This window comes from Bombina bombina, chromosome 1 (genome assembly GCF_027579735.1).
Source record: "Bombina bombina isolate aBomBom1 chromosome 1, aBomBom1.pri, whole genome shotgun sequence".
Lineage (NCBI taxonomy): Eukaryota > Metazoa > Chordata > Amphibia > Anura > Bombinatoridae > Bombina > Bombina bombina.
This window is the reverse complement of record NC_069499.1, coordinates 1,397,478,188-1,397,490,964: the sequence shown is the minus strand read 5'-3', so window position 1 is coordinate 1,397,490,964 and position 12,777 is coordinate 1,397,478,188. Positions and strand designations below refer to the sequence as shown.

General features: G+C 41.6%; 1 protein-coding gene across 2 annotated transcripts in view; it reads right to left on the bottom strand.

Annotated features, from left to right (window-relative positions):
• The window catches only part of TNFAIP8L2 (TNF alpha induced protein 8 like 2), a 154,193-nt gene extending 143,102 nt beyond the window's left edge, over positions 1 to 11,091 (bottom strand). Inside the window, exon 1 of one of the 2 annotated variants that reach the window (XR_008401247.1) lies at positions 10,992 to 11,091. The gene's annotated coding sequence lies outside the window, so the exon portion shown is untranslated. The remainder of the gene's footprint in view (positions 1 to 10,991) is intronic. The other variant, XM_053704948.1, reaches the window with a different exon arrangement.
• Positions 11,092 to 12,777: the final 1,686 nt, after the last annotated feature.

Below are 12,777 nucleotides of genomic sequence, written 5' to 3'. Positions count from 1 at the left end.
GGGCCGTGGCCCACTACCTAGATGACTTCCTGCTGGTAGGGGGTTCGGGAACAGACGAATGTGCCAGGGAGATGGAGGTGATGCAGGGGGTGATGGCCGAGTTTGGGGTTCCGCTCGCGGAAGACAAAACTCAGGGCCCTTGCACGTGTCTCACATTTTTGGGCATAGAGATCGAAACAGTGGCATCTCTATGCAGGTTCCCAAAGGATAAAGTTGACTGCCTCTTAGAGACGGTTCAAGCAATTGGGCGAGTGGATTGCATCACCATTAAGGAACTGCAATCATTGTTGGGTCTCCTTAACTTCGCAGGGAGGGCCATCCCCATGGGGAGGGCCTTCAATCGCAGGCTTGAGGGTCAATTGAAAGGTCCTCGTGGTCAGCGGCAATGGTGTTGGGTTACGACACAGATGAAGGAGGACTTAAGAGTGTGGGAACAGTTCCTAGTTCATTTCAACGGGGTTTGCCTTTGGAGGGCTGGGCCTATCTGCAACCAGACCTTGCATCTGTTCACGGATGCGGTAGGGGGTCTGGGGTATGGTGCCTATCTGGACGGGGACTAGAGTGCGGAGGTGTGGAAGGCAGATTGGGTTTCTGCTGGCCTTACCCGTAATTTGGCTTTACTCAAGCTTTTCCCTATAGTGGTAGCGGTTGAGCTCTGGGGGGACCGTTTGGCTAATCAGTCTGTGATTTTTTGGTCTGATAATATGAGTGTGGTATAAGCCATAAACAGATTGTCAGCGGCTTCCCCAGTGGTGCTGACTTACCTTAGACACCTGGTGTTGCGCTGCTTGCAACTTAACGTTCGCTTTACAGCGCGGCACGTGCCAGGTGTGAAGAACGGAATTGCAGACACCCTCTCTAGATTTCAATGGGGTCAGTTCAGGAGGGTGGCTCCAAGAGTGGCAGCAGAAGGTCTAACATGCCCTCCCTTTCTTTGGCAGCTGGCGGGGGTTGGGAGACCATTCTCCCCCTGATCAGGGCTTCGCTGGCACCTAAGATGTGGGCGGCGTACATGTCGCACTGGAAAGCGTGGGAGCGCTTCAGTGAGCAGAAGGGCTTCTTAATTCAACAGGCGTCTCAGGTACACGTTCTGTAATGGTTGGCGTGCTTGAAACAAAGAGGGTGTGTCCAGATTGTCGGCTCTTAGTAGGTTGGCGGCTTTGTCATTTTTTAATAAGGCGTTGGAGCTGTCAGACTTTACAAATGCTTTTCTGGTGAGGCAAGTCTTGAAGGGGTGGGGCCGGGTGGCCCTACGCTCCAAAGACCCAAGGGAGCCGATCACTGCGGCAAGGTTGCGGCAGTTGGTGGGGAAATTGGGGTCTGTATGCTCTTCGTCATATGAGGCCTGTTTGTTTCAGGTGGCGTTTGCGCTGGCGATTGCGGGGGCTTTGAGAATAGGGGAAGTGGTGTCCACTTCGAAGAAGGGAGATGTTGGGGAAATTAAAATGGAGGGCCTCAGAGGATGGCCTGCTCCTGCTTATCCCGAGATCCAAGACAGATCAGGAAGGAAAAGGAGCTTGGTTGCCCTTACGGAGGCATGAATTCCCAGAATGCTGCCCGGTGCTGAGCGTGGAGGCGTATTGCCGTGTGCAGCTGGCAGGAGCACGGCAATTTCTCATTCATGAAGACGGAAGCTCTCTCTCGTCTTTTCAGTTCCGCAAAGTGTTAAACATAGTTGCGGTGGCGATAGGCTTAGATTCGTCCAGAATAGCCCCACATTCATTTAGAATTGGGACAGCAGCTAGCGGGTCGTCGCAGCCAGACATTAAGAGGTTGGGGCGCTGGAAATCAGAGCGCTATAGGGGTTACATTCGCCCCTTGACTGACTAGGGTAAGCGTGGGGGCGAGATTTAGGGGCTTTCAGGTGCCTTCCCAACCGGGGGGAGGACGGAGGGAGGCATGTATTAGCCAGCGGGCTGCACTTCATTTGTCCCTATCCATGTTGTTCTAGGTAAGATAACTCCCCCGGTTCGTATGTGGATTATTGGTCATTCCTTTATCCACTGGGCGACCATCAGGGCGCTTCATTCCCCAGACGGGCAGCAGCTAGGATTGGCTTCATCCAGGGCTAACATTCGCTGGCTTGGTCGCAGGGGGCTAAATTGGAATGAACTACCCACCCTGTTACAGGATGCACATAGGAGGTGGGGAAAGCCTCAAGTGATTGTGGTGCATTTGGGGGGTAATGACTTGGGGTCTATCCCTGTGTTGGATTTAATCAGGATTATGACTGCAGATTTGAAATGGGTGAGTGCATGGCTCCAGGACGTGAGGATAGGTTGGTCAAACGTGGTTGCACGGCTGCGTTGACGTCATATTCTCACTCAGAGGGCAGCATATAACGTCTGCAAGAAAGTGAACAGGGAAATGGGAAGAGCGGTCACGGCCTTGGGAGGCTTTGTCATTAGGCATGATTCCATCACGGCTGACAAAAAGGCCCTTTACCGAACGGATGGGGTTCACCTGATGGACGTCGGGTTAGACATCTTTTTGGCTGACCTTAGGAAAGCCTTGTCATCGGTTGTTTAAAAAAAAAAAAATTGTTATTGTTTACCTATGTTAGTAGGAAATTTCTGTGCTATGGTTGGCATCTGACTGTTGTGATGCACAGTAATCAAAAAAAAAAAAAGAAAAAAAAAGGTTTTAGGTTATGTTAAGGGCTGGGTTGGTTAGGGGTGGCGGCAAGAGAAAGTTGTCCTTTTCTTTTGTGGCGGTCGGGCAAGGCCCTGGGAGTGGGCACGGAGAGAGCAGAGTGACGACCCAAACTCAGGGAGAGGTGTCGCCCACTAAGTGCCGGCTTAGGGGTTCCTCTCCCTTTGAAGACCTGCAGGCCGAAGAGCTCTCCATAACAAATCTCTCTCTCTGTGCCAATGAGCGTGCGCAACCCTATGCCACGCTGCAAACATCGGAGGGGCCTTGACCGTCAATCAGTAGGGGTTAGGTTAGTGAGAAGATTCCTCCACCAGCTGTAAGGAACTTGCTACAAGTTCAGTTATAAGTTATTTAAAAGCTGCCTAATATTGGATAATATTAGACAAAATTAAATATGTTTATTTAATAAACGTGACTATGACCGGTCTTTTCCCCAAGCAGTGGTGTTGTGTATTTATTATAAGTTAGTTCAGAGAACATAGGACGTAATAGGAGGTTTATCCCTTATGGCAGTGGAGGGCCCTCTACTGGGCCTGTAGCAAAATTAAGGGATAGCTGACTTGAAGTCTGGAGTGTTCTAGTGTGTGTATGTTACAATGTTGCAAGTGGGTGGGCGGGTGTACCTCTTGCCTTTATATGGTCCTGTTGCAGTGGATCCGGCCTCTTCCTGCTTCCAGATTTCAAGGAGAATTTTCCCCGTCCGCCCGTCCCTGGATGAAGGTATGTGGTGGCAAGAAGGTATAGATTCTAAGTTCTGCCCCCGGCGGGGGTAGGTTTAGTTGAACTAGCTCCATAAGCCCGGTGTTTTAAGATAGTCATCCACCTCTCACAGGCGTGTTGTACGACTCGGTTGGAGGGGTCGCCTTACTGGGTTGGCTGAAATATGCCCTAGCTGGCGGTCGGACAAGGCCCTGGGAGCGGGCACGGAGAGAGCAGAGTGACGGCCCGAACACAGGGAGAGGTGTCGCCCACTAAGTGCCGGCTTAGGGGTTCCTCTCCCTTTAAAGAGCTGCAGGCCGAAGAGCTCTCCATAACAAATCTCTCTCTCTGTGCAAATGAGCATGGCCAACCACATGCCACGCTGCAAACATCGGAGGGGCCTTGACCGTCAATCAGTAGGGGTTAGGTTAGTGAGAAGATGCCGGAGAAAGAGGTGATAGATTTGCGCTAGAAAAAGAGGGTATGGCTAGTGAGTTTAGAAGGGATTTCCTCTAAAGATCCCAAAGTGAGAGATAGCATGCAAAGGGAAAACACACCAGCGCCTAAAATAGGCTGTTATATCCAAGAACCACAGAGTTAGTATAAGGATAAAGAAAAATATTTATTACTAGATTAATATGGGACAAGAAATACAATTTTTTAAATTTTAAAAAATCCTCACTCAATCTAAAAGACTAAAATAGGTGCAGGTTGGCCAACCTTGGAAACTAATATTGAAATAGATAGAAGTGTCTATAAGTATAAAACATATGTTAAAGTATAAAACATATGTAAGAGTTAGATATAAAATGAGCACATTAAAAGCGAATAGAATTTTGCAACACACAGCGATATACCGTATATAACATATGACAAATTATAAACTAAAAATTGCTGATAAATCTGAGCACTAAACACTAACAGACCTATTAAGAGTACTATTATAACAACCACTTCTGATCGTGGGTTAAGGCAATGTCCGATGAGAGTCTATAGGACTGTATTGTCAGTAGTTCAAGTAGCAGATTGCTTCAGTAAATGAAGAACGGATTAAACCTGTATGGTTTTTGTTAGCCCGTATAAAGTGCAGCTGAATGGTACCTTTTTTGTTGTCTATCCAGTTATGGCAACAATGTGTGTCTTCTCATAAAGGCTGCGTAAGGGTAATACTTCCAATTTCTCCGAAGTTAGCCGATCGTGAAGCCGCTTACTTCCTCTTGGCGTTCTCCCGCTGTGCGCCTACAGAGTGCGCGCCTTCTCCTGAAGGCGCTCTGATAGGTCCTGGCTGTTTGGGGGGAGTAACCGCACTCGATCAGATTAGGTTCCCGGCTCTACGGCTATAGTGGTGTGTGATGTCTAGGACGTCCTATGCGTCCAAAGCAGTCTCCTTGGTTAGGAAAAGATAGCAGCAACGCGTTTTAACTGAGAGAACTCAGTCTTTGTCAAGCTGCTTTTCCTTAGCTGTGTGGGGCTTAAGTAGCCTCTAACAATTAACTATTAAGCGGAACTTAATCATTTAATTAGCAGTGGAGAAACCATTTGAATTATTAAAGGCATATTAATAAAATAAACATATAATAAATGAAGGCTTATTATAGAAGAATAGTCTGATATAACATAACATATAATACCCTTTGGTTAGATTGGTAGTAACTTTTGCTAGATTAAGGATTTTCTTATATAAAGATATAGATCTCACTAATGGTTATTCTCTATGGCTAGCCTAACTAACCGGCTTCAAGATCGGCTAACTTCGGAGAAATTGGAAGTATTACCCTTATGCAGCCTTTATGAGAAGACACATATTGTTGCCATAACTGGATAGACAACAAAAAAGGTACCATTCAGCTGCACTGTATACGGGCTAACAAAAACCATACAGGTTTAATCCGTTCTTCATTTACTGAAGCAATCTGCTACTTGAACTACTGACAATACAGTCCTATAGACTCTCATCGGACATTGCCTTAACCCACGATCAGAAGTGGTTGTTATAATAGTACTCTTAATAGGTCTGTTAGTGTTTAGTGCTCAGATTTATCAGCAATTTTTAGTTTATAATTTGTTATATACGGTATATCGCTGTGTGTTGCAAAATTCTATTCGCTTTAATTTTCTCATTTTATATCTAACTCTTACATATGTTTTATACTTTAACATATGTTTTATACTTATAGACACTTCTATCTATTTCAATATTAGTTTCCAAGGTTGGCCAACCTGCACCTATTTTAGTCTTTTAGATTGAGTGAGGATTTTTTAAAATTAAAAAAATTGTATTTCTTGTCCCATATTAATCTAGTAATAAATATTTTTCTTTATCCTTATACTGACTCTGTGGTTCTTGGGTATAACAGCCTATTTTAGGCGCTGGTGTGTTTTCCCTTTGCATGCTAGTGAGAAGATGCCGTTACCAGCTGTAAGGAACTTGCTACAAGTTCAGTTATAAGTTATTTAAAAGCTGCCTAATATTGAATAATATTAGACAGAATTAAATGTTTATTTAATAAACGTGACCGTGACCGGTCTTTTCCCCAAGCAGTGGTGTTGTGTATTTATTATAAGTTAGTTCAGAGAACGTAGGACGTAATAGGAGGTTTATCCCTTAAAGGAAAATCTATGCATACAGAAATAACAGGGATTTTAAAGTATAGTGCACTGAAAACATCATAATTTGATTTTTATTAGGCGTAATATTAAAGTTTAAACATGCGCCGGGTTCTCCCTGTGTTCTTCGTCCCCCATTGTGAACTTTTACATAGCAGATAGTGCTAATTATTTCTATGGGAGGCATTTCACCACTAGAGTGTCGGCGTGGAAAACCACGTCTAGACTGGAAACATTTTTAGAATCTGCCCCTAAGAGACATTTTTTGCATTTCCATATGCAGAGGAGAGTCACCTACATTATAATAGATTGTGCAATAAAATTAGAAGTTTAAAAAGCATATTTAAAGTACAATGTAAAAATTATAATCAATGGACCTAATAAAAATATTATAAACAATGTACATTAAAATTGTTATTGAAGGTATGCAGCAAAATGAGAATTAAAGTTACGCAGCAAAATTCTTATTTGCCCAGGATTTTTTAAAAAAAATTTAATTTACAGATTAAAAAAATATTAAATATTTAGGGCCATATTACGCTATTCATACGCTCAAATCCATATTACAAGTGGAACGCTGTTAAAATTACTGGAAATTCGTTTGTGCATTTTCATGGTAATTTACGCTCCCCATATTTTCTATGGGCAGTGTTGAGCAGGAATGTCCTGAAAGGTCGCATACAGAGTTTGGCTGGAGGAAACAGTTGCACTAAACTATTCTATTTACCCCTAAACCACCACACCCCTCATCGCATAGTAACCCACTAACATCTAAACCCCTTAACCTAACACCCCCTAAGTTCATAAGTTACCCCAAAACAGACTAACCTTACCTGTAAAAAAACTAAACAAAACCTTACAGTACCTTTAAAAAAACTTAGATAAAATATAAAACACCTAGCCTTACCTGCTAAAAAAAAACAACCTAACCTTAAAACTAACAAACTTACCATTACAAGAAAACAACAAACAAAAAATTTTCAAAAAATAAAAAAGAGTTATGCCTATTATAAAACTTCACTTAAAAAAATTGGCCTTAAGTGTCAGCTCTTTTTCTTAAAAAAAAAAAAAAAATCTACACAACTCTACAATTAACCCCTCCAATAAAATTTCTCAAACAATTGCCCTGAAAAGGGCTTTTGGCTGGGCAGTGCCCCTTAAAGGGCTTTTAGCTCTTTTGCTGCCCAGAACCCCCCCAAATAACCCCTAACACTAAACCCCTGAGTTGGTACTCACCAAAGATGAATCAGGGCAGCTCCATCTTCATCCCAGCGGCAATCTTCTTATCTTCATTCCAGCGGCGATCTTTTATCTTCACCCGGGCGATCTGCTTCCAAATCAGGCAATAAAATGAAAGCTATTTATATTGGCTGATCTAAAATTGAAAATCAGCCAATAGAAATTCAAGGGTACCCCTGTATAAAGGGGGTACCTCGCAATCAAAATTCAGTGTACGGCTGGTGACCACATGAAGAGGACACCGGGGACCAAAGATAAGAAGATCGCCGCTGCGATGAAGATCGACCATCACTGGGATGAAGATGGAGCACCCCCTCCAGAATTCATCTTTGGTGAGTACCATCTTTGGGGCTTTGTGTTAATTTTTTTGGGGTGTTTTTTTATTTTTTAGAATAGGGTTTTTGTTTTTTTATGGGCAGCAAAATAGCTAAATGCCCTTTTAAGGGCAATGCCCAGACAAATGCCCTTTTTAGGGAGTTTTTTTTTAGATAGCCTTTTCTTTGGGGGTTAATTGTAGAGTTGTGTAGATTTATTGTTTTAAGAAAAAGAGCTGGCACTTTAGGGCAATACAAAAGTCCCTCTGGGCAGGAAAATAACTAAATTCCCTTTTACGTCCAATGCCCACACAAATGCCCTTTTAAGGGTCAATTTTTAAAATAGTTTTTTTAGATAGTGTTTTTTGGGGGTGAGTAATTGTTGTAGAGCTGCTCCATAACCCTTGTGAGCTGCTGGTGCAATACTGACAATCATGGCGGCCCGCATGCGCATTTCCTAGCGATTCTGGCCCAACGCATGCGCAAATTGTCAGCTGGTTGCAAAATCTGACAGAATAGCTGTCTGTCATCGTATTTTGCAACCACAATGTGCGCATGCAACAGACGAGTCACAGAATCCAACCGGCGATGGCTCTAGCTCAACGGTTTGTACCTCCCCCTAAGCTCCCCTTCTGCATGTACTGGCCGCACAGGCCAGGGAAGGAGCATTGCAGCTGAAATGTGCCTGTTAGAATATTGGCAGTTTAAAATAAGGGGGTCTCTCAGTCACAAAGAGCTGGGCTGTGTGCTCTGGAACTGATCACTTTTTACACCTAGCACGCATATTCAAATTAGAGGTGTGAAACTGAGGCGCGATTGGAGGATGTGAGAGCCTGAAAAATTCTGAATTCCAACCTTTTTTTGTTGGGCGGTCGTTAGAGCCATTTATAGAAGATCTAAAAATATGAATTATAAGTTTTAGAATAGGCATAACTCTTTTTTATTTTTACTTTGCGAAGGGGGTTGTGACAGTCAAGGGGTAAATAGTGTAGTGGGCTACTTGTCAATGGGTGTGTGTGGCAGTTAAGGGGTTAATAGTGTAGTGGTTTACTTTGCGATGGGGTGTGTGGCATTTAGGGGTCAATAGTGCAGTGGTGACTTTGTGGTGGGCTATGCAGCAGATAACGGGTTAATAGTGTAGAGTTTACTTCACATAAGGCTATGTGGCAGGTTAGGGGTTATTAGAGTAGGGGCTTTATTGCAATTCGGGTTAGTGTGCAAGTATGTACGTTAACATGGGCACGATATTGTCCCTTCTGCTCTTTGTGCGTGTCGGATTAGCGTGCAAGTGAAAAATATTTACTTTCAACTTGTAATACAAAGAGCAGAAGTCGAGCAGAGTTGGCGTGTGAGCAGGCGCGGTAATTACTGCTCCACTTGTAATCTAGCCCTTAATGTTCTAAAGAATTTCAGACTAAGAAGTTGAAATTGTCCTGAAAAATGTAAATAAAATAAAAAGAATGTAACAGGAATCTTTCAGACTTGGGCAGTTGCTTATCTCAGTAGATACTTGTTTTAGAGTTAAAAAGATTGGATGCTTTAAATTAAAATAAAATTATATTTTGCTTTTTTTTGTCCTTCCACCTGGAGAAATATCTCTTTGTGTGAAGGTACTATGGAAACAAAATGTATGAGAGACAATCTTGAAGAAAATTAAAGTAAAGTTGGAGATTTTGGAAACAGCAAAATATGATAAGAATGAAGAATCTTGGCAGGGTATTTCAAAGTTAATGCAGAGTTTGAGACAACAATTTGGCAATGAATGTTAATGTGGGTGGCTTAATATAGATTTATAAATAGCTTCATCCCTAATATAAACCTTCAAACACTGGGTGTTTTGCCAAGATAAACACGTTACTGAACAGCATGCAATACTTGTTGCTTAAGTGGCGATATCCAAGAGGTCGTGAAAGAAAGGAATGCCACACATAAACCCCAATACATCATGCTAGCTGACAATTTCAGCACCATGGACAGTAAATTAAATTTGAAGACCCTAATTTATCCAAAAATAGCTGTGCTTTTTTATAAAGCCGCATTGATATTTTGAGAATGGAGTAAAAATAGGCACTTGAGGGAAAAATATGTTTAACAGTAGTGAGCAGATGGTTGTCATTAACTTTTTTTTCTTTCAAAATTGATGCAGTCATAAATGGGTTATCATAAGGTTAAAAGGACATGCTTATGAAAGAACAGAAATTAAACAGTTTGGAAATGTTTTTGACACATCAGTGTTAGTGGTGTGTTTCCTAATGGTCACTGTCTGATAATGACAACTCCCTCAACTCTGTTGGTAGAGAGGAACATGCCTCTGCAAACCTGACGCAAAAAGATTGTTTAGTTAGGAAAGAAACAAAGTCATTAATACAAACATATGTGAGCACCTGGCCATCATACCTATATGAGCTTCCCATTCCAATTAAAATGAAAGGTTTTCCACAAGATTTTGGAGTGTGTTTTTGAGAGTTTGTGCCCATTCAGCCAAAAGAGCATTTGTAAGGTAAGTCATGTTTAATAAGAAGGTCTGGCTTATAATCAGTATTTAAATTCATCCCAAAGGTGTACAATAGGATTGAGATCAGGGCTCTGTGTAGGCCACTCAAGTTCCTTCATACCAAACGTCAAACCATGTCTTTTTGGACCTTGCTTTGTGCACAGGGGCACAGTCATTCTGGAATAGGTAAGAGACTTCCCTAAACTGTTGCCACAAAGTTGGAAGCATCCAATTGTCTGAAATATCTTTGGATCCTGTAGCATTATGGTGAGCCTTCATTGAAACTAAGGGTCATATCATAATCCCTGAAATACAGCACCAGACCATTATTCCTCCTTTACCAAACTTTCCAGTAGACAGTAGCATTCTCTTGGCCACCCTTCATTCTTACATCAGACTGGGAGATAGTGAATCATGATTTATTATTCCAGAGAACACGATTTCACTGCTCAACAGTGGTGGCTTGCTTTACACCACTCCAACTGACGCATGGCATTGTGCATGTCGATGGGAGGCTTATGTACATCTGCTCTGCCATGGAAAACCATTTCATGAAGCTCTGATGCACAGTTATTATGCTGTTTGGAACAGTGCAGTGAGTGATGCAATAGATGATATGCAATTTTATATGCTATATTCTTCAGCACTCGGATCCCACTTTTGTAAGTTTCATGGTCTACCACTTAGTTTCTGGGCAGTTCTTGCTCTTAGACATTTCCACTTCACAATAATAACACTTACAGTTGACCGGGGCATATCTTGTAGGGAAAAAATTTCATGAACTTACTTGTGGCAAAGGTTTCGTCCTATGACAATGCCAGAGTCACTGATCTATTTAGTAAAATCCATTGTACTGCAAATATTTTTCAATGGAGATTTCATGACTATGTGCTGGATATTATGCACCTGTTAGTAAAAGGTGTGGCTGAAAAACCTGAAATCAATCATTAGCACACATTCCAGTGCTTGGTACTAGGCTAACATACCTGATTTTTACATTTCAAATAAAGAGTCAACCTGGAAATCTTCTCATTGATATAATGGGCTACTCTTAGACCCTGTCTTGTCACATCGAATCTGAAAGCTAAAGAAGAAAAATGAAAAACAAGGAACCACTTTAGAAAACAAACTTCAGTGATATGACAAACTGTACAATAGAGAGCCTATTGCCTGTTAAAACATTCTATAATCTGAACATAAAGATATAAGAAGAACCTAAAGTTTAGTTCATAGCTCTAACACCTGCTACTGGGTAAATGTTTCTCAACAAGCTGGGCACTAACCATATATGTATGCTAGAAAACATATAGCAAAACAGTAGTAATCTGTTCCTGTTTTGCTCACTGTGCAGAGGTAGGGTCAAAGAAGGAAACTATAGCATAAACTCTAAGGAGATCACTTAGACAGTGACCACTAAAGATAAATACAGTTATACTTATAACTTAGAAGCCTTGCAACAATCAAGCGGGGACAGTTAAGTTCAGACTCAGTCATGGTAAGAGTGAGTAAAAAAAGGGGTAAATAATAAAACCTCACTCAAATCCCTCTTTAAATATACTTAAATATTTATTTCACGAATGGCTAGTACTATTAGTACAGTTAGTAGATATTCACCGCTAAGTTGATGTTGTTATAAAATCCTTCAATCTTATCTCAGGTGGACCATACTAAAATTGTTTATACTGATCATAATTCAAACTTTAGCAGCCAAAAACTTTGAAGGCTCCAAATGGGACATATCTGAGAAAAAAAATATATAGCAAAGACAATACACAACAATACATCTTTAAGAAATAAATTATAGCAGCCTGTATATTGGTACCAAAGATCTATAAGCTTACTACACATAATTGCACAGCAGAAATATACTATGTGATCTTATACACAAGGGAATAAACATAATAACAAGTTGAACAGTCAAATTAGGCACTAAGTTCTTGTACAGTGACATCACATAACCAAAAATCAAGGGCAAGACAATAGAATTATTAAAGTAAAAGACTATAAGACACCCAGGAGGTGTAATGAAATAAAAGGAAATTCAAACAATAGGGGGATGTTAACCATTATTTACAGGCAACAGGCATAAGCATCAGACCTGAATGCCATCATTATGAAACATATAGGGGCCGATTTATCAATGTCTGGCAGACATGATCTGCTGTAGCGGATCATGTCCGACAGACATCGCTGAATGCCGACAGCATACGCTGTTGGCATTTAACATTGCACCAGCAGTTCTAGTGAACTGCTTGTGTAATGCCCTCTCTGCATTTTCGCGGGCAATCAGCTGCTAGTAGGGGGTATCAATCAACCCGATCATACACGATCGGGCGGATTGATATCCGTAGCCTCAGAGGAGGAGTACGAATTAAGGAGCAGCAGTCTTAAGACCGCTGCTTCCCAACTCCCGTTTCCTGCAAGCCTGAAGGCTCGCGCGGAAACACATGCATTGGGTCCGACCGTCCGAGTGACTGTTTGATAAATCGGCCCCATAGCCTGCAATTTATATACTTTAATAAACAGTTAACCATTCTGGTACACACAGTGGTGGTTCTGTAAATAATGATAGAGACTAGAAATATGTAACAACAATTAAGGCAAAATACCCACGGTAAATCTCTTATCATCTTTCCATATGGGAATACCATAGTTGTTCTAACCTAAATCAAACTTAAAGTGATACTAAACCCACATTTTTTATTTCATGATTCAGATAGAGCATACAATTTTAAGCAACTTTCTAATTAACTTCTATTATCAATTTTTCAT